The sequence below is a fragment of the Aphelocoma coerulescens genome, chromosome 1, assembly GCF_041296385.1.
Source record: "Aphelocoma coerulescens isolate FSJ_1873_10779 chromosome 1, UR_Acoe_1.0, whole genome shotgun sequence".
In the NCBI taxonomy this organism is placed as follows: Eukaryota; Metazoa; Chordata; class Aves; order Passeriformes; family Corvidae; genus Aphelocoma; species Aphelocoma coerulescens.
The window spans coordinates 116851069-116877498 of record NC_091013.1 but is presented as its reverse complement, the minus strand read 5'-3'; the positions used below and the strand labels follow the sequence as shown (position 1 = coordinate 116877498).

At 37.9% G+C, this 26430-nt stretch overlaps 1 long non-coding RNA gene across 1 annotated transcript in view; it reads right to left on the bottom strand.

Moving 5' to 3' along the window:
- The window catches only part of LOC138116541 (uncharacterized), a 78848-nt gene that overhangs the window by 17865 nt on the left and 34553 nt on the right, over positions 1–26430 (bottom strand). Inside the window, exon 2 of the long non-coding RNA XR_011154194.1 lies at positions 25047–25166. This is a non-coding gene — a long non-coding RNA (uncharacterized lncRNA). The remainder of the gene's footprint in view (positions 1–25046; positions 25167–26430) is intronic.

The following is a 26430-nucleotide window of genomic DNA, read 5'->3' as shown; positions in this document are numbered from 1 at the left end:
ACCTATCCCTCTCTCAAGTAATCAAGAACAAGCTTTTCTTCTCTCTTTGAACACAAAAACACTCATGGCAAAGTCCACAGAGGCTCAACCAGAACCACTGTCATGGTCAATTTAACATTCTTTAAGCACAGCTCCTTTCCATATTCATGGAGTTAAATTTGGTGCTGACTTACATGTACTTGCAAGGTAATTCTGTCTCCTGGAGAAAAGTCAATTATGAATAAAGTCAAGGGCAATACAAAATACAATACAAGGCTAATGGAATTACGGATTAGGTTCAGGTATTAAAAACAGCCTAATAAGCCAAGTATGAAGAGCTTGAGGTCCAGACTAAGCCTGTGTAATTTCTGTACTCAAAACCTGTGAGGTTTATCACTATCAATTTGAAAAAGTGGAAAAAAAAGAGCTGGATTAATGTGAAACATTGGTTAAAATAATAATAAAAAATGTTTATTCAGTTGACAGCCAAACTTTTTTTCACCTACTATGAAAACAAAACCAGCATGATATTCTAACAGATACTTTAAGAAAAAAACTGCATGTTTCAGTTGGGGCTTTTTTTGTGATCAAAAAAATACGTATTTACTTTTCTGTATCTAATAAGTAAAATTTGTGTTTATATCCTGACACAAGACAGACATTTTATGGAATGCAATGAATGGAGTAGATGAAACATGTAACAGTGGATGCCACTGCATTGGTGGATATTGGGAAATAGGATTCAAAACAGGGTAGAAAAAATGAAAGTATTAAATGTGCTGATTTAAGGTTTAGTTTACAGCCAACAGAGCTCATTTGCTAAGGTATTACACTGTGGCAGACTGGAAAACAAACTTGATTCTTCTTGAACAAACTCACTTTTCTTTCCAAGAAGTTTCCTAGTTACAGGCCATTCCTGTACCACTTAACTTGCTAAAAGTCTAGCAGTGTTCTCAACTACTATCCCAAGAGTGAAATTTTATACAGAAAATCTTACTGTGCTCTGATGCAGATTTAAATATTCATTTTTAAACAGAAGTTAGTTGCAGGGATCTGAGATAATGGATTATTTCATTCACAACTGGGTGGAAGCCAGTAGTCTTTAGTGGATGTTTATTTCCCTGCAGATTGTTTTCCAGCATTTGTTTACAATTATATAGCACAGTTAGTAAAGAAATTATAATTTCCACAGAAATCAGACAACTGAATTTCTCCATAACTGAAGTCTTGGCGCACTCAAGAGCAGTGTGGTAGAGAGTGAAGGGCTATTGAAGAGAGAAAATTCCTCTATTTTGTGCTTAAAGTTGAGCTTATACAAAAAACTTTGTCCTCTGAAAATGACACAGCAGTAATCATTCTCTGAACCTTAACATTCAGGGTGGGTTTTTTTTGCTTCAGTTTCATTTGGAGCTGGGGCTCAGTGACATTTGTTAGATTACTTGGGCACACACTCCATTGCAATCCCAGAAGGACAAGCAGCAGCATTCCAAAGCTTGTTCGCCAGCACTTTAACTTCCAGTGAGCCGCTTAGTGAAGACCCAGCAATTATTTATAAATTCCATGTAGGTGCCAGATTCTTTCTATTCCAAACCAACATACAAGAATATGCCCAAATTCTAAGTTAAGAAAACATCATTGAAATCCCAGCAACCTATAGATCATCCCCATTTTTGCAGAAAGTTTTCTCCCTGGCCTTATGTCCTCTTTTGGGTATCATGTGAGGTGTAACAGGTTTTTCACAAGTGCCTTGACCACTATCAGTATAAATGTATAACAGAAAATGGAGCACAAAGATGAAAAGCTCATTGCAAGGACTACCAGGGATTCTGTAAACCCCTGCTACACTAAACCAGAATTGCAACCGTGTTCTGCAGGAATTACCATACCTGCAGAACAGGGTTGCAATCAGATTTAAAGGATCATTGCTTTTACCTTCTCATTTACCAAGCTTCAAGCTCCTTTGGAGATAGTGGTGAGAAGCACTGCCTGAACTAATACTGCTCCTGGCTCTGCCACCTCAAGGCTCTGAATCTTGATCACCTTCAGCCCTTCCTCCCATCTCCACATATTTTCTTTTCCTTTGATTTTCTGAATTTAATGGAAAGAACCAAAAAAAACAACAAACCAAACCCCACCATATTTGGTTATAATGACTTTCAGGCTATCCATTTTCTGTCTCATTCTGATTGCCCTAGTATCCCACTGTTTATAAAGAAAAATATCTATATGGATGTATCTTTTTAACCCCCTAGATGCAATTTAGTGCTAAACTATGAGTTTAACATTCAATTTTTCATTGCTCTTGCCAATTTTATGCATATAACTATCTGTTAAAACAATAATTTTAATTAGCTACAGGCTATTGGTGTTCAAGCTCTAGTGTCATTTGTAACTCTTCTTCATGCCTGTGGAAAAACAAATCTAAAGTTGGCCTATTTATAAAGGGTTATTGTTGAACTGCTTAACTTAATATGGTGATCTAATTCAGTAAAGTTGAAGCAGGGAGTAGATGTACTTGAAAAGGGTGGTTTTATTTCCTCACAAGGTAAAAAGGAGGACAGTGATGTGCTAACAGCAATGACGTTCTTATGTGCTGAAAAAATTTGAGGGAATCACTGTGTTTAACAATTTTCTGATTTTACCATTGACTCTAAAATACAAAGGAAAAACATAAAACCTTTGCAATATAGCATAAAGTTAATCCCTGTAAGGAGGTAATGAAGCTGCTAATGTTTGGCTAAGTACCACCCTTAGCTAACACACAGCTCTACAGGCACAGAAGAGCAAATGACTTCCCTCGGCATCCCACACAACTGATCATTTATTACTGCAGGGCAGCACAGGCCAGCAGGAATATCAGTCAAATTACTCTGGTGAGGGCTGCCCTTACACAAGCAGAGCAGAAAACCAAAATACTGGTTCTGATCAAAAGCAGAGAAGACACCTACACTTACAGCAAAACCCCTAGAACTGGTTTTCTGCCTGCTTGACCTTCTTAACTCTTCACTTAGCCACTTCAAGCGATTTCCTTTATTTAGGCTTGATTATTCATCATCTCATGCCCAGCCCTGGCAGGCAAATCAATAAATGTATATATGTTTCGAGTAAGTTCCCTCACAAACCAAACTAAAGAAAAACAAGCTGGACACCTCAAAGTGAAAATACACTCATCGATTCTCTCCTGATTGCTATTAACTGCTACTGCACACTTGGTAGTGATTACCTCACGTATCCTGCAGCGTTACAAGACAGCAGGGGGCCACATAATGTAAGACATCAGGTAAATGAACTCAAAAATGAGTTTTAAAAGGTGGTCACAAGAAGAGGGGAGAGCAGTAAAGTTTTTGAGGATAAAAAATGTGAAAGAATGACAGGGGCTAAGTTAAGATGTAAAAATTTATGTTATCATAATGCAAAGTGCCCAGAAAATCAACTCAAAAACCTTTAAAGTCTATCACTCATATAAAATTAAATATTACAGAAAAACAATCTAAGAGACACTGTTGTGGAAATGTGATTAGATTATGTGGGGCAATAAAAAGTCTTTTAGCTGTGCTCCTGTCCAGGGAATGAGGGCATCTCATCAAAGTTCTTTTTACATGTTTGCTATCTCCTTTCAGAAATAAATACTTGTTCAAGTCACAGGTTGGCCCAAAGTGACCACCAGTGATAAATGACTATCCTAAATGAGAAATAACTACTATTTACAAACCTGACAATTTTCTTAAGATACTTAGGTAACCCTGAATTTGAGTGGGCTGTGATGGATGAATACATTCCTGCAATTCCCATTGTGAAATCAGTTCATGTAGACACAGAGTCGTAGAATGGTTTGGTTTGGAAGTGACCTTAAAGATGATAATCCTAATTATAATTATCATCACATAATTACCATGGTTTCCAGGAGGTCACGTGTTAGAATCCCTTTCTAATAACGGCACGCTCTGGAATAATCAAATAACACAAAAACTGTGCACCTCTCAAGAGTGATTTGTTAGTATAAATGAGGGTTCTTAATGAAAAAGCAGATCCTCACATGTTCTATTCTTCATCCTGTCTCACTCATTTAACAACAGCTTTTACAACCAATGCAACCCCTGAAGAGAATTACCACACATTCCTTCCCCGTACTCAGATGTTCCACAAGTTGATGCGGGCTCTGTTTGGAATTTAGGGTGGGACTGGCATGGCTAGAAAGGATTTACCTGCTTTTCAGAAAGTGTTTCCAGCCAGGAAACAGGTGATTTTTCTACATGAAGTCAGCAAAATAGACACCTAATACCTGGGAATATATTGTCTATTTACTTATTTTAGGAAAATAAGTGTGGATATCTAAAAAGTAAAATTAAAATAAAATGTAAAAAAAAAAAAAAAAGGTGATGCACCTAATTAAAAGAGACCCCAACCCTTAAACACTGGCTAAAAATAGAAAAAGAAAAGCCAAACCAAATAACAAAAAACTCTGTGCAAAGCTTTGATTTATAATGTCCCTTTTTGGAATCTTGTGAAAGCGCAGAACACACCAAAAATGGTCCAAGCCTTTACTGTGGTGGAGAAGTCTATGACAAGATGAACAGAGCTACAGGGAAAAATAATGGTTGCCTTGCATTGAAGCAGCATAAACCCCATATCTCCTAAGTGATATGAGACATTGGGAGTAGTAATGGATAACTCATACCTTTGAGGAAGAAGTTTGACACGAGCAGAGAAAAAAAGGCTCTAAAAATCAGAAAAGTGAACAGCAACCCATTTCTGAATTAAGTAGCCTGATAGGCCACGTGCAGTTTCTGCCTGTAACATCTGTGACTGGTGAGCATAAGTGTATTTTGTTTTGGAAAGTTGAAGGAAAAATAAATGTTGCTACTTACTCCTTTCCACTGCAATTGCAAAAGCATCTCTTCTGACATTGAAGAAAGTGTTTGGTTTGAAAATGTAATGGATTTTTAAAAAAAAATATTTTCTTCACAGCTAGCTTGTTAATTTTATACTTTATTTTGAAATTTAAAATAGAATGCAGGTGCAAAATGTGGGTACAACACCAACACCTATTGCCTAAATAAATCCTATTTGCCTAAAATTTCCTCAAACATTTCCATATGATATTCTGTCATCCTACTTCCATCTGTGGTTAATGTTTTCAGCTTCTCAGATTCAATAAAAAAAGTACAACTGAGTTTCAACTTAAAAAGGTCATTACCCCTTCCTTGCTGAATTTTGTGAAGTGAAACATTTAACACAGAGAACTGTGTGAGAGTAGAATGAGATGTTAAGAGTGGCAAATAGGGACAGGAACCACCTTTCCTCGAAGTTAAAACAGCCTTCCAGTGTTAGAAAGCAAAACATTGCTGAGGAAATGTGGGAATCTGGGAAGCTGTGAAGGAAAAACTGAAAAATCCCTGATAAAACTGAAGAACAGAACTGGTGTTTTAAAAAGATGTCAGTTAGTACTGTTTTGATCACTGGAGAGAAACGAATACTATTTTAATTTTCCAGGAGGCTGTATGTATTATATATATTTAAGTTGATGATTGAAAGAAAACTGCTGCCAGAGGAATCTGATTTGATGGCGCTGCATTAGAGTCTGTAATTAGAGTCATGTTTGGTGGCTTTCCTTGTTCTCTGAAAACTTTTCTTGTTTCTCTGTTCTTGGAAAAAGCAACTTTTTTTTTACCACACATCAGACATATTTATATGAAGAATAAAATTAACAGAATTAAAAAAAAAACCTCAAAAACATACCTGTGGTGTGGCAAACTCTTTGCCAAAAGTTTGCATTACAAAAACTCACATGTAACTGACTCAATGTGCTGTAATCAGATGAGAAATACAATCTGACCTGCACTTCTACACAGGTGTTGCTTTTCTACCAGTGAAGACACACCTAAGGACTTGTAGGATATTAGAAAGTTCAGGTATCAGTTCAAAGTGGCTGTGAGGTCACAGTACTGGATTTTTCCCCACCCTTGTCTTGAAATTTGAAATCACTATCACAGTACAAAATAATGGAGAAGTAATTCTTAAAATTTTCTCACTTTGTCGAGAGGCAAAACAACTTTGCTCAAAATAAACAGGCAGGTTTTCTTTGAGATTCACATTGCCAGACCCACGAGCCACACACAGACATTCCAACACAGGAAATTGCAACGCTATTAAGAAAAAAAAAAAATCAAACACTGCAACAGATTGTCCAAAGAAGTTATCAAATCTCCTTCTGTGATGATTTTCAAATTTTAATTTGTCAAACAATCTGACTAAAAGTTCAGAGTGGCCCAGGCTCTGAGTGGGTGTTTGGACCAGATGATCTTCAGAGATTTTTTCCAAACAAAATTTCTACCAATTCTATGAAACTATCAGATGACAGAAGTGGGCTCTGATGGATTAGTGAGAAAATAAAAAAGCTGTCAGTAATTCTGTTCTCCTCAAGGAGCACAATACCAACTTCAAATGCCAAGCTGCTGAGAAGTCTTTCCTTCCTCTCTTGAAGGATACTAAAGGAGTGGTCAATAATGCCACAGAAAGAAGATATTCAGAAAGAATTAATTTCTTCATCATTCCTATGGTAAATACTGTGTGTAAAGCTTGCAGGCTTGGTTTATGTTAAATACTCAGTATGGAATTAGTGGATTGAACAAGGCAGCACCAGTGGGCAGCCTCATTTCCTTGCCAGCTCTGAATGGAAGATGGTGTCTGATGACTGCTGGAGTTTGGAGTAAAAGGAATCCAGGTAGGCCATGAATCCCTGTGGGGTTTCAGGGTGTTGTTTCACAAAACCCTTTCACAACCGTAGCTAAATTCTCTGAGGAATGAAAAAAAAAAATGCCCTCTGAGGCAGAAGAGCAAAAAGTCATCAGCTGATGACTGACCAGAGTTATTTAATGTATTGAGTGGACTGGTATATCTCCATGTCACCAGGCAGGATGACTTCCCTGCCAGACACGATCATTAAAAATCAATGTCAGCTTCCAACACTGTCTCCTTAATGTCAGAAAACCAGAAAGTTTTATTTGAAATAACAGCCTCCTGGCACTTATTAAGTACCCAGACTTAATCAAGATTGAGTGTACGTAGACAAACGAACAAAAAAGTTTTGGAACCTCTACATATTTTACCTGTGAATAAGATAAATACCTACGAGGATACCATATAAAGAATATTTCTGAAACTAGGATTGATTTGAAACATAAGTGTAGCAGGACACGGCCAATTTGTCACAGCCCTTCAGGGTTGTATATTTGCAACGTTTCTAAAATTTAGCACTTTACTCAGACTTTATTGAATACTTTTTAAAAAATCATTTGTAAATATGCTTTCAACAAAAAAGAACTGCTGGTGGTAGTTATAATTCTGAGTTTTAAAAAAAATATTTGAATGCGTGTGCACTGCTGTGCATTTGAAAATCCAATCATCTCCTCAGAAGATGGCATGAGAGACGCCACTTTTAAATTAGTAAAAGTGTTTAAGACATTTATTCAGGCATCAGAAGCAACAACATACAAGGTCCTTTAACATGTAAGAGGCACGTGATGTAAAACTTCTGCCATGAGACATCAGTCTAAATCATTTCAATCCAATTTATCAAAAGATAGCTAAAACACATTCTAAGGAAATCACAGAAGTATCTAGACAGGACTTGTTATACAAAAGAGAGGCTATAATTACCGAGCTGTTATTTTTTTGTAAATTCCTTGCCTTAGCCATCATCCTCATTTCAAGCAATATTTAGGTGAGGTGTGCTTACTGCTTAGATTTTGAGGTTTGGTTTTGTTTTCAACAAGTAGCCAAAATCTGAAAATCTACTCCACTTATTTGCTGATACAACGAAAACTTTGGAATTTCAAGATTTGGAAAATTCCCAAAGGAAAGAAATCAAGGCAGCTGAAGACAATTGCTTGGTACTTCCCTGCTGCTTGTATTCACTGAGCAATATTTTTTAGAGACACGGATGGGAAATACAGGCTGTCCTTGGAAAACCTGTGTTTCATACCAGGGCCTCCCCTTATGTAGCAACAATTCCAGTTTGGGATCCTAATCTTAACTTTAGGTGCAAAATACGCTTGGCTGAGTGGGCTAGACTGGGGATAATCTACAGCAGTTCTGGAGAGGGAGGTGAAAATGTTGGCTTTGGGGGCTGGCATCTTCAGCAAATTCCTGTTTCCCCTCAGGATTGAAATGACCAAAGAATTCTTCTCAGTTCTGAGGACTCTGCCCAAAGTTCCACCCTTCTTCTCTCAGGCCATGTGTAAAGAGGTGACTTTAGACCTCTATCTGGGACACAGTTAAGTGGTAAATGTTGATTTCCTTCTTATTGTTACTTCTAACATGTATAGGTGCAGTAGGGGTGCCGTGAGAGTGCCAACAACTTATATCAAGGGAATGGATGCTCTGGCACTTTCCTTTTTGTTCCAGTTATGGACATTACCAGTGGTTTTCATTCATGTCATAGCATGCTGATAATTATTCTCTCTGCACTGCTGTTACTCTGCCCATTCCTGCAGCTTAGCTGAGCTACATGACCTGGCAAGCAACAGCCCCTGTTCTCCTACTTGAAAAGAAGACTGACATATTCCAAGTGTCAGAATTCCAGTTTTTAGTACTGCACCTCTAATGCAAAGGATTAGTCCACTGAAACGTTGAAACTTTTCATCAAAGCAAGAAGCGCTTCTGAATACCTGTCCTGGATTGCAAAACTCACCCAATAAAAGCTGCTTTCAACAGCAAAATCTTCTAGTTCAATCTTGCAGTTGCTAATAAAATTCTCAGGTACAGCAAATAAAAACAAAGCAAGTCCATCAAAGTGACACTGCAACTCCAGACTGCAATTTGCACTCAATTGCCCTGTCATGAATTCTAAGGTTTTGTCCTAATCCCTTGATATAATATTGTGACTTGGTGCTGACTTCCAAAAACACAGCATGTTTGAATCCTGCTTCTTTTATATCACTGTGTCATTTAAGGTGAAATAAAGCTTTATTTTTTTTACCTTATTTAACCCATTCATTTGTTTGTCTTCCTGAATTAGAATTAAAACTACCACGAGGGACAAATAACTTAGAATAAAATTTGAGGCACATTATTTTTTGATGATTCTCCCACAGTTCATTTTAATTTAGCTGTATGCATCATTTGCCTTCTTAATTTTTCCATTTAGTGAATTTATAACCAAACAAATCTATAATACTTCTTTTAAAGGGAAAAGATATTGAGCTAGTCCTTTCTTGCCTGGAAATCATTGGTCATTTACTTACAAGTAAAGCAGTAGGTAGTGAAAGAAAATTAACACAGAATGCACCCTGTTACATGGAAATACATGATTATTTTTGTCTCCTACAACCTCTCCTCTTGTTGAAGGTAATTACTTTTGTGTCTACTATATTAACCATAATTAACAACAAATCTGTGGGAACATGCATTTAATTTGTAATTAAATGGTATTTAGTGAGTCAAAACTATCAAGTAGTTAGTATTTGAAGGAAAAGTTCTTCTACTAAATGTGTGATTTTAGTTTGTCAGTGTTAATCGAATATTCCACTAGTTTTCCAAACTGTGTCTTTTCACAAACTCATCCTAGAGCAAGCAGGCCTGCAGTGGCAGAGTAAAACGTTTTGAGGATAAAACCCTCATACATTAAATATGATAATATCTTAAATGTCCTTTTCCCTCTTGAGTGCAAAATAAATAAAAATCAAGCTATCAAGAGCATTTATCTAGCTGTACAAGCATGACTCACAAGAAGACTTCATTCCATTTGAGCCTATTCTTACAAAATTGCATCTGGCACTCAGCTGCCAGAATTTCTATTTTGACATCTTGAAAGTACATAATATCACATTGTTCTCAGAGTGAAAAAGTGTTTTCGAATCAGCAGATTTCCCTGTTACACATTCCTGCCTGCGTTTGTCAGCTCTTCCCAATCCTTGCAGCCCTTTTACTCTTAGACAGCTGTAGAATAATATTAAATGCATTGGAAAGAATCAAATCAGAGGGTTTCCAAAATCAGTAATGTTGGTTTGGCTGCACATCAGATGATACCTGGGTGGTTCCTTTAGAGGGCTTTTTGTCAATGTTATTTTTATTGAAAAGTTCCAGCCCTGCAAAACATACCCCAGATCCTTCTTTATTTTTTCTTTTTGTTCCTCTTCCTAAATTCCGAAATGTAACAGATAATGAAAGCAGAAAGACCGTTCAAAGCAGTACTTTGATCTTATAGCTAACATCCATCAAACTCTCTGAGAGTCTTGTGCCAGCCTGATTTCCCCTCTCCTGCTCATGAGCTTCATGTGAAATAATTTCTTGAAGTGTGGTCTTGATAAAATGAGCCATGTACAACAGAGAATGGCAAAAAGGTGACATTTCTAAGAATTAAAAATAAAATTCTGTGTCTAATAGGAGAACATTCAATTCTAAAACACTAACATTTTATCACATGTTCACTTGAACTTCAGAATTAAATTCTGAGCAGGTAATTATTTTCTATTTGTTTTAAGCCTGCTATAAGTAAGACAAGCAGTTTCTACAACTTTTGGTAGTTTTTCCTAGAGGGAGAACATTTGTTAATGCTGACAATTCCTTGAGGAAGGCTTTGATTTTGACGAACCGAGTATCTTGTTTGGTTTGTCGTTTTTCTTTTTTTTAACAGACAAGTATCTTACAAAACACGTGAACCAGCTCAGAACTACACGTTATCCCTCTCCTGTCTGAGGCTAGTGCAGTTTGGTCACTAGGCAGAGAATGGGAGAACAGGTTCTTCCATGTAGCCACAGAGGATCTGCCCCCATCACACTCTGGTATCACTGCTAAGAGCTGCGTGGAGGTTCAGCTCCACTGCACACTGAGGGATTATTTCTAACCTGCAGATTGATTTGTCATGTTCTGCACTGGCACCTTTTGAACTCTGACTGCTGAAAGGAAGGGCAAAATGTAATATTCTCATAAATCTTGAAGGTTACTCCTTTCTCAAAATTTTTCCACTGTGTACTCAAAATTCTCTGAATCAAAATACAGAGGAACACAGCACTGAACCTTGCTGATCCAATCTGCTCTGCATGGATGGTCACAGAGCATTCATTAAAGTGGGTTCTCTGAAGTTTTCTTCAACCGTGCACTTTGCAGCTTGGTTCCACACTGAAGAATTCACCTAAGCTTGACTTTCTGACATTTATCCAAATCCAAACTCTAAAAACCATTAAGGATTTTTATGTTATAATTTAAACTCTAAAAAATCCAGTTTAAGTTCTTTCCAAAACCAGATTTGCAGTACAAGTTGTCAGAGCCATTCCCAATGGCACTAAGCAGTGTCAAAAGTATTTCTAAACTAGACTGTCATGCCAACAGAAATAATTGACTTCAGGACAACCAAATGGCATAATAAATACTAAATTCCTATGCCCCTAGAAGAAAAAGAGAATGGGGCATCACTGAACTCACTGAAACTTTTTTACAGCTCACAGTTTTTGCTGTACACTTAAAAATTAAACATATTTATACCTATTCACTAAAATGCAGTAATTCAGAGAGATCAACAAATTATTGCTGTATTTTGAGTGGTTTTGCACACACATGGGTACATTTTACCCACAGCTGCAGGTATGTATGTGTGTACATATGGGCATGCACCTTTATAAGCACATGTGACAGACAGTCCTGCAGAATTTTTTCAACTTCTCATTCTATCTACTGCAACCTCCTTATGCTCCAAGCAACATCTGTTGTTACTACATCACACTGTCCAGTGATTTTCATGGAATCATAGAGTTATTAAACTTGGAAAAGAGTTCCAAGACCATCAAGTCCAACTGTTAACCCAGCGCTACCAAGTCCTCCACTCAACCACGTCCCCAGAAGCCACATCCAAGGGGGTTTTGGTGCCACCCCTTCCCTGGGCATCCTGTTCTAATGCCTGACCCACTCATTCAGGGAAGAAATGCTCTCCCTAGTATCCAACCTAAACCTCCTCTGGCACCATTTGAGGCCATTTCCTCTTGTCCTGTCCCTTGTTTCCTGGGAGAAGAGACTGATCACTCTCTGGGCCCAGCCATCCAGCCAGTTTTTCACCCAGCATCGACTACACCCATCCATACCATGGAAAAGCAGTTTTACCAGGAAAATTCTGTGGAAACAGTGCCAAATCCTTTAATAAACTCTAGACAGACAACATTCACAGCCATTCCCTCCTCCACCAGGCAGGTCACCTTGTCATAAAGGGAGCTCAGGCAGGGCAAGCAGCACCTGCCTTTCATAAATCCATGCTGACCAGGCCTAAACCCCCAATTCCCCAGATCCCTCAAATCCCTGAAAGAAAAATATTTCTGGACAGTATTTCTATTGTTTTCATCTGCTCCAGAACTCTGTAGGTTTCATGAACCAAAGTGCAGAGCTAAGGTAAAATGCATTCTTTTGAGAGTCATCATGTCCACACTCTTAACACAGAGTGAATGGTTTGGTTATTAATGTGTGAAAATGAGGTCAGTACAGGAAAACATTTTTTCATAGTACATTTCAAACCTAAATTCATACTGAATCATACACTGAAAGATATAACAGTGCATAAATGCCTACAAAGTAGCTATTATAAGGTCTTCCATCATTGAGTTCCTAATTAGTCTCTCAATTGTAAAGTACAAAATGTGTCATTTAGCTATTAAAGAAACAAAAAAATCCCAGCACAGCTCTCCCAACAAACTTGTGGGGTATTTAGGGATCTTTGTAATGTAACGCTGTAGAGTGTCAAAGCAGTGTGCTAGAAGTTACTGGGGTGGAGCAGAATTATGAGCCCTGGTACGATCTGATGTACTTTAAGGGGATTTCTAGGCTGGATTCAGTCCTGCAGACACTTTTATGACTTTGCTGATCTCTGTATTGCTACTGAAATCAAAGATCCATACAAGATGTAGGCATCACCCTCTGAGCATCCAGCTTTCCAGAGCAGGCTAGCAGGAAAGATGTAATTAAGCACCCTCATGAATTTTTCTTCAGCTTGGATGCCTAAATTTGGCTCCTCCATCTATGCAAGTGACCTATTTTTTAAATACGCTGAGTGCCTGCAATTCCCAGCAATTTACGCAATCAATCATCGTTAAATTGTATGAAAATACTGATGAAACCTAAGTTGCCCACAGGCATTTATTTCTGCTCATTGTTACTATTAGAGAAACAGCATTTTTTCTGAGGAAAAACTCCTTTAAAACTAAAGGACAGAAATGCATTTTTAAATGTTGAAAAGTTGCATGCCATAAACTTTGTTTCAGGAGGGAGGAAATATTCTTGCGTTACTCAAATACAGTATGTCACAGTACAGTATGAATAATAAAATGGATCATATCTCCATAATTTTATGTGGTGAAAATATATAGGAGCATTAGCAGATTCTTGGACTAAGGTATTTTTGTACTGCCCTGCTTGGATCAAAAGAGACGTTTTTGGAACAGCAGGACAGGCTGCCCTTCACCATCCTTAAGAATTACTATCAACTTCTCTTTCCAGGACCTTAAAGCCTTTGGTGCTAGCAACCAGAGAACAGACACAAATGTGGATCATGGAAATTCACATATTCAGTAGATGGAGGGGCATTGCTTTAAAGCAACTGGACCAACCCAGGGGCTTTCTCACTTTTACCCGTCTGATTCTCTCCCCCTTCCCACAGGGCAGCGTGAGCAAAGAGCTGCACAAGGCTTACTTGTCAAAAAACCACAAAATAAACACGTTTCAACTAGGGAAACAAAAAATATGAACTGGACTTCTTCAGGTCCCTGGAAAAGCAGTTCTTCAAAACCTGATATGAATATATTTGATATGTGCATTTTAGAAATAAGACCATATGCATCCTAATTTTGTACAGGCCTGATAAGAGCACATTTCCTTGGTGATGTGAGACACTGACATCTCTGAGACAGCCTGAGCACCCAAGTGAACCAGGAGGGTTAATGAGTGGATCACATGCTCTCCATTCAGGTGTCTGAATACCAGCATATCTTGGTCCTTGTGGATATACTACGAATACAAAAACAAACTTAATGACATTTATTTACACCTATGCTGACATTTTTCTGTATGCAGAGGAAAATCATCAACATATTTTCTTAAAGGTCAAAAGCCTTTGAATAATATATTTCACTGCATGGAATGGATACTCTCTGATATAATTCAATTGCTGTGTTTACCATGTGTTATCCCTAAAAACCCGAGTCTTTACCCTTTTTAATACACTGGTGTGTTTTCTTTCTTTTATTTCCCATTTTGGAATCATAATCTTTATTCTCTCAGCATATAGCATATGCTTACTGTTCGGTTTGAGTTGACATATTTTAATTTGCATGGTTTTCCTATCCAGTTTCTCTACCAACATTTATTATATTGTGATGAATATTACAAGTAATGGATACACCCTCAAAAACAACAGCATCCTCCTTGCTTCTCTCTGAAAATTTTCTTGTACTTACATATTCTTAGATATTAAAGATGCCACCATTTTTTCCTTCATCTGGATGGAACTAACACTAAGCATTTTTAAATTCATTCAGCATTTTTCTTTAGGGAACCCACTTCTGTACATTTGTTTCTGAAAAAGAAGACTGCAGCGAGACGTTCTGTAGCAAGCAGAACATCAGGGGCAGAGACTCAACTGCTGTACGAGCACAAGGATGGTATCAAGTATTTTTATTTTAATCAGTTATATTGTGCAGGATGATATTTCCAAATCTGCTATGATATCTGCTGTTCAGCCTCTAAGTCTGTCCTAATCAACTCCTGCATACAAAACAACAAGGACAACCTTATTCCAGATGGCTAAGAGACAAAACTTAGCTGAGGTCAGAATTTAGCAGAAAGGAAAAAAATGTAGTGGAAATTGCACCATTTAAAGTCTCTGTCACTCTCATCAATTTTATTAGTTTACAAGAACTTCAAACTTCTTGTTTATTCTTTTGCATTATTAGCTTTTGTCCTTTAATTAATCTTTCAATTTTATTTCATTTAATCTCTGTTATTTCTTATTTTGATAATATATTTAATGTATTATATTACTAAGGAGTAAATATTTAATAAAGCTCTGCAAAGCCCTTTTCCCAAAGTGCCCTGAGAACTTGGTGACCTATACAGCCCTCCTCTCTAAAAACCAGAGTACAATCAAGCCACATTTGTGCATTTTCATGAAAACAAAGTCGAGGTCAATTCATTCTGCCCAGGGTATGTTTCTGGGGAGACCACACTGTTATGGAAAAAACCCAACACAGTAATTAATTAGTGGCTGAAGACCTTTTTTAGGCCTAGAAATCAGGTAAAGTTCTCAGGCTGGATGGTCCCCCACAAATGCCCAAAATGTTTGTGCTTAACACCACCAACTTCTCCCTCTGACAGTCCACGGGCTGGTTTTTTGCAAAGATTATTTTCCGTAGCAAAGGTACCTGACTTTAAGCAAAACTTGCTTTTTTCACCAATGTCTTCCTTCCCCAGCATTCCTGCCACAGTTACTACGCCCATTGCTTTGGTATGAAGCAACAGTGAAAACACCTACATTAAATTGATATTTGTATTTAAGCTACCTGAGCCCTGAGAGTGGTTCAACAAGTGACAACTTTCAGAGACTTGAAGGAATAAGTGGATTTAATATATTAAGTGATTACTCATCTGATTTCTCATCTAAAGATACTCATTGATAAGGCACCAACTAAGAATCAACCCTGTGCCAGAGGGGGAAAGAAAAGATTTAAGGGTGCAGAAACACAGTTTTGTTCTGGGATGGCTTTCTGGGATGGACACTGTGCAATCTCCACCAAGCCTGCATAATCAGAGAAAGAACTAAATCTTTGAGTTCCTACATGCCAAGGCAGAATTAATCATCCACAAAGAGCAGCAGAGGGAATTTCTTCAGAGGACATGCATCTTCCCACTCACAGACACAAGTGGCACTTGGCACACTCCTGGAGCAGGGAGGATATCGAGGTAGGGTTTGAAGGAGATGCACAAAAGCAGAAACACACCCTTTTCAGGAAAAACAAAAGTGGATCTGGGCTTGAATAATCCTTCAGCTTTCTGAACAGTGGTTGGGGTCAACAGAAACCTTTATATAAAAAGGATCACAGAGGGGTGTCACAGTCAAAATCCTGCTGTGAGCTAAAAACATACCTTGTAAGTAAAGTTGAGAATTTACTGTTGTAGCCTCTGAAATGTTCGTAGCTGAAACAATGAACTATGATTAATTAACAGTTAATCATTACAGAAACAGAAAATGAGAGACGAGAGGGAAAATTCTTAATAATAGAGTTAAAATTATTATATGTACATGCTTGCTATCTCTGGGTTTTTTTCTGGCGTCCTTCACTGCCCCTCTGGATATTAAAATTAATCTGTCTGATGTGTGGGGCAGGAGGTAGACAATGACTCAGCATCCTGAGTCCCCTTCTCTAGAAGGAGTATGATGTTGGTGATTTCTTTTTTGTCCCCCCTTGTGAATGTGCTTGGGGTTATGTTTGGGTATTTGTTAACACATTTTTACACCTTTCTTTATCAGTACACAAGGCAACATTACATCCAAATATACTAGAAAAGGCTTTACTTGTGTTGGATGGTCACCTTTGGTTTCTTTGCTGTCCTAAAACTGTTTATGCTCAGTTCCAGGTCTATAATCTTTAGGTGCCTCCCCATTTCCCTTTTCCTAAACATCTCAGTCTGTACTCCTGTAAATACACACTTGAGAGGAATTGGCCGTAATCCCAGGACTGTCTCCCTCCACACTGCATCAGAAATATTTCAGTTTACATTGAGTGACTACTTATTGCTAATATCTATGTCAAAAATATGGCTATACCCACCAAGACAAGCAAAGGAAAATGCAAAATACTGCAGTTTGGGAGGAAAAAGTCCTGGTACTGACCAACTGGAAAGCAGCGGGTCCTGGCGCACACCAAGCTGGCCATGAGCCAGCGATGCCGTCCTTGCAGGAGCAAAGAGTCAGAGACAGACTCTTCTCAGAGGTATCCAGACAAGAGGCAATGTGAACAAAACAAAACACATGAAATTCCATTTAAATATAACCCAAAATTTGTTTTTACTGTAAGGGTGGTGAAACATTGGAGCAGGTTGTCCAGACATGCTGTGGGGTTTCAATCCTTGGAGATATTAAGGATATTCTGCTTGAGGAGTTTGGACTACACAATCTCCACAGACCTGAATCTCTCACAGATTCTGTGAGAAGTGAAACAAATCAGACACAGTCTCCTGACAACAAGCCAAACCAAATTCCAGGTAGTTCAAGACAAAGTTAAGGCAAAGAAAGTTTCACACCTTCCAGTTTGGAGGGTTTGCCACTTCAAATGTGTGTTTCTATTACAGGAAATACTGCATTTACTGGGCTACTGAGGTGTTCCTTTGCTTTCATTAAGAAAAAAAAAAATATATCACAGGTGTAGATGAATAATATATGAAAATATTCTATTTAATTTCCTGTGTATTTCTTTTCACTGTACCTGTAGGATTCTACACAAAGTAAGCTTTGCTCCTTTTTAATTAATTTTGTCTAGTGTCACACATTTATGCTGTAAGTAATCCACTGATCATGAATTCTCTGTTTGCATTGAATAAATCATTATTGGAGCAGCATGAGGACCGTAAATGGTTTGGACATCAACATTTCAGTATTTTTTTTATTTATACTTGTTATTTGGGATTCAGGCATAGAACTCCTCTGGGGCCTTTTACCCACATCCTCCAAATCAAATAAAAGTCAGATTTCTGACTATTCTGACTGATTTTCTGGCAGGAAGAACTGCTGATCTGACCATGCTGTTGTGCACTAGGGCAGTGTCTTTTTCATTCTATTTTACACTAGGAAAAAAAACAGATCATTTTAAAATTATTCTAAACATAAAATTATGAAACCATAGTGCCGAGTTTCACAGTCCTCAGGAATTTCACTGTGGTTTGCATTTCATTTTGTCCTGGAAAGTTTGCATTTCTTTCAGGGAATTTAAGCTCTCTTAAGTTACACAGGAAAACTTAACCCTACAATGAGTTTTTAATAGGTACCTTCTAAATAGGATATGATCTAATTAATTCTTTACTCCCAAGCACCCACATTAAACAGCTTTATGGAATGTTCACATATCCCTAGGAAGCCCTAAATAAAGAAACCTGAGGTGCATCTAGTGAGTTAACTTCTAATTCTCCTCTATGGTTAGAGGCAAAACAATGAAAAGATGCAATGATATTTGCCAGTTTGCTCTTTTTTACCCATCAGATCGAGATAAGGTGATGTGAATTTGTAGGTAATGAAAACACCCCTTGCAATTTGTCGATGTTAACTGAACCACCATTCTAAACATACATTATTAAAATTTGTTGTTTCTGCACAAACTTTAATTTCCCTTATTATTATTTTCTCATTGTTCACTTTGACCTACTCATCCCCATCAGCTGATGCACATGTTGCCCATCTGAAATGCACTCTTGTCTTCTTTTTTTCCCCTCACACTATTTAACTTATACACAAGATGAAAAATGTATAAATTAATAGACATCCACCACCAAATCTACTTGGAAAAATGACAGCACTCTCCTGACGATATAAAATTTGTGTTTGCTTGGGTTTTTTTAAATGCATTCTGTGTGCACCTGATAAGCAGTGGATCATAGAAGCTCATATCTTTTAGTACAACAGGAACATAACAGACTTCATGAAGTCCATTTTTTGACTTGAGTACAGCAGCTGCTGGAGGTCACTGAATATTTTTAAATGCAAACTTGTATCACCTACGAGAGAAGTCAGCATATCTAACATGTACCCTATCTAAATATTCACAGGCACTTTCTAATTATTTTCAGGATATTTCCTGGCATGACAGATCATGCTAACAGCTTCATTAACTCTGCTGTGCAGCACCACTGCATGGACAGTGTGCACAGCCTAATCTAGGCAAGAAAAACTGTGCAACTCCCCAACTTCAGCAGGATAACAGTTACTCTCTCTCTGGATGTTAATGAGATTGGAAAAGTTTCAGGTGAAGCCATCAGAACATTAATACAAACTGTACTGGTGCTCCATGCAGTTATTTTTTTAGCAGCTCTGCCTGTGCATAGCATTGCTCTTTCATTAAAGAAAACAGATGATGACGCCTTTGGCACAGTTCCTTCATTTACAGATTACACAATAATGGAGCTTAATGGTGTCTGTTTGTAATAATGAAAATTTCATTAAATTCATGTTTAGCTGTGAAAGATTTGATTTTTTCAGTAAATTTTTACCTAAACTGTCACTTAAAGATGGAATAGATGGCCTAGAGACAGCACATTCTTTTCTTCCAAGAATCTCTAAAATTTCAAGTTCATTCATTCACTTTTCCAAAGCTAGATTTCTGTAGCTATGGATTACCACCAGTAATAGTTGCTGGAAGGAGGAACAGTTATTTTTCACTGTATGACCTAAATTAATTTGCCAGGAATTGTTTTGTTTGTAAAATGGCAATAAATAGTAATCTATGTTTCAGGCTTTCCTATCCTTAGTGGGCCCATCTGTATTACAGTGTTTTAACCCAAGTGGTGAGTTGTAAATGGTCAATAAAATTGGAAATTTAACAAGATTTTTAAAAAGAAAAAAAATAAAAGAAGAAAGAAGAAACAAAGCATTTAGACATTTGCTTTGACACCCTATTTAAAATATAAAATACTAAGGAAAGATCAGAACAAGGCAAAGCTACCCTTTCCACGAAAAAACACACAAAACTGACCTAAAGTATTTAATGTTTACATTCCAACATCTTTTAAGAATAAAGTTGATGCCTGAGCTGATGTCGTCTCCAAGGCAGTTGTTTTTTCTAGCTGCTGGCAAAGCTGCTGTGTCAGACTTGATTATCTACTAAAGTTTACACAACCTTGTCTTGACTCAGTTCATTTTGTGTGCAGTTTATGCATTGATTAATTGCATAATCAAGCTGTGGCAGCATCAAAGGGGAATCACCTTCTGGCCAAGCCTGAGAGAGCTGCATTCAATCGTCTCCAGCTGAAGTCACAAAGCCAAATTCAGCTCTGGCAGAAACAGGCAGAGCTCCATTAAATCAATAAGATAATCAAAGCTTTGTAATTAGATCGATGCAAAGAACAGCAGCAAAGCCTGGCAGAAATCTGCATTGGACATAGGTCCAGATATACCCAGGGCTGAGTTTGTCCTGGGAATTTTCTGTGCCTTTGAGCAGCTGAGCTGAAGCAGAAATTCAGAGCATTTATGGATCCTGCTGTTCCCAGCCAAAGAATATCAAGAGAGGCAGGCATATATAAAAAGGAACATATTTCACTGTTACCTGATACTTCAGCCTTCTCTGTCTAATGAGAAGCACAGCAACCAAAAATCCCATCTCAAGCTTGAAGAACTCACTGAGTATAGGATGTACTTTTATGCGCAGAGAGGTAGAATGTATTCAAAATTCAAGTCTATCAAGACATATCCATCAGACAATCCTCAATGTCTGCAGTCTGGACACCCTCTTAAGGAAATACTACAGCTCAGGAAGAGCTTCTAAATGATAAAGTTTTGTGCAAAAATTTTAAAACCTTTTAAGAGAGTTGTAAGATGTTTTCTGATGTTTCTTTTGGTGACTGAGGGAGAAGGAAAATTCTGACAATATTTCTTTGTTATTTTAGCCCCAGTTTAATTCCCTCAGGAAAAAAAAATTAAAAGGAAAAAATAAAAGAGTCTGATTTCAGAAAAGTCTTCACCAGATAAAGTAGGGAATTGTGTACAGAAGTGTATATTCTGCACAGTGTATATGGTCATTTTCTCTGTCAGGAAATGTTCTTTGAACTCAAAGGCATCTTCTCAAGAATCAGAGTCCCATCATGCTGGGGCCTGTGTACTGACAGAAGATGGCACTTCCCTTGACCACAGAACTGTGTATGATCACACTAACTTCCACAGTTAGGAAATGACTGAATAAATCCAGGGTGCTTTCCTCTGCTGGAACTAGATATCAGCTCCATATTTCAAATATCACCGTGCCACAGCAGAGCAAGTGCTCTGGCAGCCTTAGGGAAGGCTCCAAATTTTTACTTAGAAACCTTTTCTCTTCTGTTTTTCAGGTGTGAAAATATCAGTGCTACTAATGTACTTCTACTCTAATATCAGGAAGAGACAAGAGAGAAAATTAGTCACCTTGAGTGGAAACCTCAGTAAGTCCAGGGCATATGATTTTGCTGAGGTAAAGCAGAATTTGCAGCTTTCAAGGTTTGGCTTGAGAACTGTTGCTTAGAGGAAATTGAGACAAATGTGTTGCTTTACCAATGGCATTAAGATAAAAGGAGGCTTGTATTAAACAAGAGTGTTCCACTTAGATCATGCACCCAGTTAAAGCTGGCCATCTCAACCTACCCATCGAGCAAAGAGCCCACCCCGATCCTTTTCTCAGGAGTCGGGCTGAGTTGAGCTGTAGCAATTTCTGAACTACAAATGTTCTGAGCTGATGTGGGCCAGCTGCACTTTAATCGAGGCCAGAAGGCATTAACTGTTTCACTGCTGCTTCGCTGTGCACAATTCATCCCACATGTGCCACCTGTTGTGACAACACACAGACCCAAAGTGCTGGGAAAACTGGCCAGTGGGTAACTGGCCTAATCAGCTGTACAAAAACATCAGTAAAAGCCATCAGAAGTAAAGGCTGATAAGCAGAAGGGAAAAAAAAAAAAACAACCACATGGATTATTTTTCCCTTTTGAACAGGCAAAAATATTTACAGCTTTTCCAAAGTGCTGTCACACACTGAGGCATATCAAGGCAAGCCTTTTAGAAGCCTTTTAATTTAGGATGCCTGAGTGACAATACACGAGCCACAGTGAGTGGCAGCCATTCAGCTCAGTGGGGCTCCTCACAAGATTAAGAACTAATCAGTGAGCTCAGCTCTGATCCCTGTTTCATGTCCTAGCCAAAGGGATCAAGAGGCCAAGGGATCAGCATGGCACAAAGGTACTTGTGCAGCAGACACTGCTCAGAGATCAGCGTGAGGGTCACCCACTGCGAGGATTAAACTCCCCCAGAGGAGGGGGCAGTGGCAGCCAGGCAGGGAGGGAGAAAATGAGAAAGGAAGGAGGTTTCTTCAACAAACCAGCCAGACTGAGAAGGGCAGGGTGGGAAACGGGGCTGCTTATTAAATGGAATAACTAAAGGTGACAGAGTTTCATTTTTTCAGAAGGTCTATAGCACCCAACCGAGACATACTTTCAGTGAACACTGTCAGCTCATGTCTGCCCACCTCCCTACCCACCAAAGCCTCTTTTTGCTGTCATCCTATAAAGGAAAAAGCTCCCCCAGGTATCATAACATTGACCAAAATATATCTGGAATACAAAAAGATTCAAATATATACGTTTGGGAGTATACTGAATTCAAAATATTTTCACCTTCTGACAATATCTAAGCTTTGTCCCAGGTGTTATCAGTGGAAAAGGAAACAGATCATGTGAAGACTGCCTGAGGAATCTAAAACTTTTAAGAAGCAGCTGGAAAAGGTGTCAACCAAGGGATTACAATGGATTAACCTCAAAAAATTCCATTCTTCTCAGGTCTGTCTGCTCATAGTTAGGTACCACAGATTGGCTATTAATAGATGTACTGTAAAGGTAGCAGTATTTCAAGATATGTGGTTATCCTTGGCCACCTATCTGGGAAGAGAATCAATCCTCTTTTTGTACTAAGTTTCCCTTTAGCTCTCCTTCCCAACTTGTTAAAAAGCATGGAAAAAACACCCACCAAATCTCTTAGAATACCAATACACACACAAATGTACAGGCACATATACACCCCCTTCATGCTGCATTTCTACAGTATACATTGAATTCTTCTGCTGTACCTTCTACAACAACCATTGACTCCATAATTGAATACACCTGTAATTATTACATTGCTCCTCTAGGAGATTGACCAGCAGAGCACATCAGCAGATACAAAACAAAGCTTTTTTAAAAAATCTTTTCATTAGCAGACACAATTTGGTCAGTTATTTCTACAAAGAAACCTCGGCTATACTCACTCGCAGGTCGCATACAATTAACTTGTTTTACATATTTAACATTCAAAACCAAACTTGTTTTGACAAGACACACCAGAGAGGTTCCTGGAGATCTAAAATCCTCCCCAGGACCTGCAGATTGTTAGTGTTCCTGACACACATTTTAACTCACAACCTCCAGTGCTTAAATTCAAACATTTTGTTTACTGATACGCTTGTTAAGCTTTACTAGCCAGCTTACAATTTAAGCTGTTTCCAACAACTGGCACAACACAGAGATACATTTATTTTAAGACACATATTACATATGCTTAAAAGAAAAGTAGAAAAGATAAAAATATTCTACTCCCCTCCCCTCAGAGGAGATTGGTCACCAAAAGAATTTAAAACCATGTTAAGAGGAATTGATGCATGGAAAAAATACTCTTGTTATGTGCACTTTAATTAATCACCTCCATAAAGCTCAAAGCCATCTGTTCAATGGGTGGTGAGGAGAAAAAAAGATGAGACTGGAGAAGACAATCGTGGTGGTATTCAAGTGTACTTAGTGTGGCAATTGCAATACAGAGGTATTTGGCCAGCACAGCTTTGCAGAACATTTAATAGAATATTCCCATACTTAAAAGAAAGGCTCACGGAGAACATGAATATTTTTAGAGGAACAAATTCCTAAAGCAATAGTAGGTTCTATTACAGCAGCAATCAGTTTTCTATTTGAAATGCTGACAAAACCTTGAGTAGGAAATTCAGCTCTGACAGTGATCCCTAACCACTGAACCCCTGCCTGCATTCCAGGACATGGAATGGGTGGGTTTCACTGGAAACTGTCTCTTGAAACCTGCATTTTCTCCCAGTTTGACAAATTCTTTGCAAATATAAAAGCCAAAATATCACCAGGTGAGGGCCTTCAATCCCACCTCAAGTAACACATTACACACATCTCACAGGGAAGTAACATTTGGATTATAAAGTTGCATCTATTTCTGAAGGCTACCGATCCCAGCAGCAAGCAGAGACATATTATTTTAAGGATTTTTATTTGTTTGGGGAACAAAGCTATAGAAAACATAAGAAAACTGAGAATTCAGTCTGATCTTAGATTTTTCCAAAATGGTTAATTCATACCCTGGATAATAATTGCCATAATTCACCCACCAAGTTTATGTTTAGAGCCTTGTTACCTAATACAGTTTCCCAAAAATAACTATACAGCCAAACTGCTATTCCCATGACATAATTTGATATGGCAAAGCACATATTAACTTTTTTTTTTTTATATCCTCCACAAAAAAATTTGAGTGCTCCACTGCATTCTCTGGAAAAATCGTTAGTCAGTGTATACATTAACATAATTGGTATGTTGAATTGATACTTGAACCAGCTCACAGCTGGTAGTTTGCCAAGTGAGATTTTATGATTTTTCACTTCACAAATGCCTTCTCAGAGAATTTTCCTTGCGTGCACATTTTTGCTTTGGAAAAACAAACAACTGGCAGGCTTTTGAAGTGTTCCACGGTAATTAATGACTCTGATTTACATGTCTACAGTACATTACACAGACACATGTCAGGCTGTAAGACTGAGTGCTTAAAAGCTCTGATTTCCCCATCATTGGTCTTGGATTTGCACAGACACCAACAGCAAAAATTTTACCCAGCTCCACGATGGCAGGGACCGTGACAGACTTTCCACCAAAATATCCCCTGCACGTGACATCAGCCAGCCCACAGCTCGCAGGGGGAAGTCAAGACATCACCTGATGCATTTTTAGGATAAACCTGAGCTGGCAGAGGGCGCTCATTGCAGATCAAACCTTTTGAGCTGTATGGTTGCAGTTGCTGTCACTTGGCACCAGGAACATAAAACCCCCTTTTTGTTGAGCCACAGCCCAAAGCCAGCTGGCAAAGCATTTCAACCCCAAAAATCTCCCCAAACTTCAGTTTTGATGTAATTCCACAAATGCTTTAAGCTTACTTTTATTTTTTTCTGATTTTCTTGGGGTTTTTTGGTTTGTTTGTTTCAAGCCCTTCCTCACATTTGACCTTCACTCCTTTTTTAAACAAATGGAATGAACTTGGGACTTACCAAACCAGCTTGACAGACCTTTATGAGAGTTGTTTCCCACCCTGCAGCAAATTCATCCCAGGATGGAGTAGCGCTAACATTTTTTTCAGCTTTCTTCCACAAGATTTTAATAGTTTTTACCTGAAAAATAAAATAGAGTGAAAATATGAAAATAGGGCAGTCATCTTTAAGCTTGTATTTTAGAAACAGCAATCAGAATTCTGTGATTTTTGTGCTCTTTCCCTCCCCAGTAATGTCACATTTCTTTTTTGCTTAAGGAAGCTTAAGAAGAACAGAGTGTAGTGGGTAAAGCACCCCTGAAGTCTTACACTTCTTCCACACATCTACCTTCTTTAGGTGCATTTTCTCATCTCTGCTATCAACAATATCTCATGTGGGTTGCAAATGTCACTGTGAAATACTCACTTTTTAAAAGGAAAAATTATTCTCAAAGAAATCCAAGGAAAACCACTCACTTTAAACATCGCATTTCGCGCAAGAATTTTTCCATCTCACAAATGAAACAGTTTTTCTAAAAGCACGCAAAATAAATCTGGTGGGTGAGTCACAAAGAACTCACAAAACTATGTTTTTACAGCTTTATAGTTGAGACCAAATTAGGCTTGACAGTTTCCTTTAAAATAAATTATTAAGTTAGAGATCATGGCATAAATAGCACTTGATAAAAAAATAGCTTTCTTATTCTCTAAAAATGTTTAGAATCAGGGAAAAGAGATCTTAATCTCCAGCTGAATGAAATAGATCTGTTGAGGTAAGAAAGTACCAGTGGATGCAGTATGAGAAAACAGCTCTGCATTAATTTCATCTCTGCTTTCTAGAGTGATAAAGGACTTCTTTCCTTGACTTTTTCTCATGCTATACAGGCCAATCCTAAGGCTCTCTCCCACTACACATGCTAAGTTATTTTTTTGTAATGATATGAGAAGGAAAAATGCATGCTTGGTAGGAAAAGAGGAGCAAAGAAGCTTTACTAAATCAACACTGGTTTAGATCCAAGGAAAAGAGGAATTCTATTGACACAGACTCATATAGCAGGATCTCTCTTCCTAAGTAAACACCTGCATGATCTCCTTGCTTGAAGGGAAACCAATTGAGTTGTGCTTATCTCCTAAATTAATTATCAATTAATGAATTCTATGTATTTATTAACTTTGTTATAGTATGTTATAGTATGATATTCTTCATTGTGTTCACTCCTTTCCTAATAATTATTTGTTTGTGTCTCCAAGGCTATTAAAAAGATATCCACAAGAGTAATTATGAGGATATTCTAGTCCCTTTTACCTCAGAAGAGAGAAGAGATTTTCATGAAAGTATCTTGAAGTGTCTTTCACCGTTTCAGAACTCATAGACTTTCCATTAAAATAATAATAAAAATTATAAC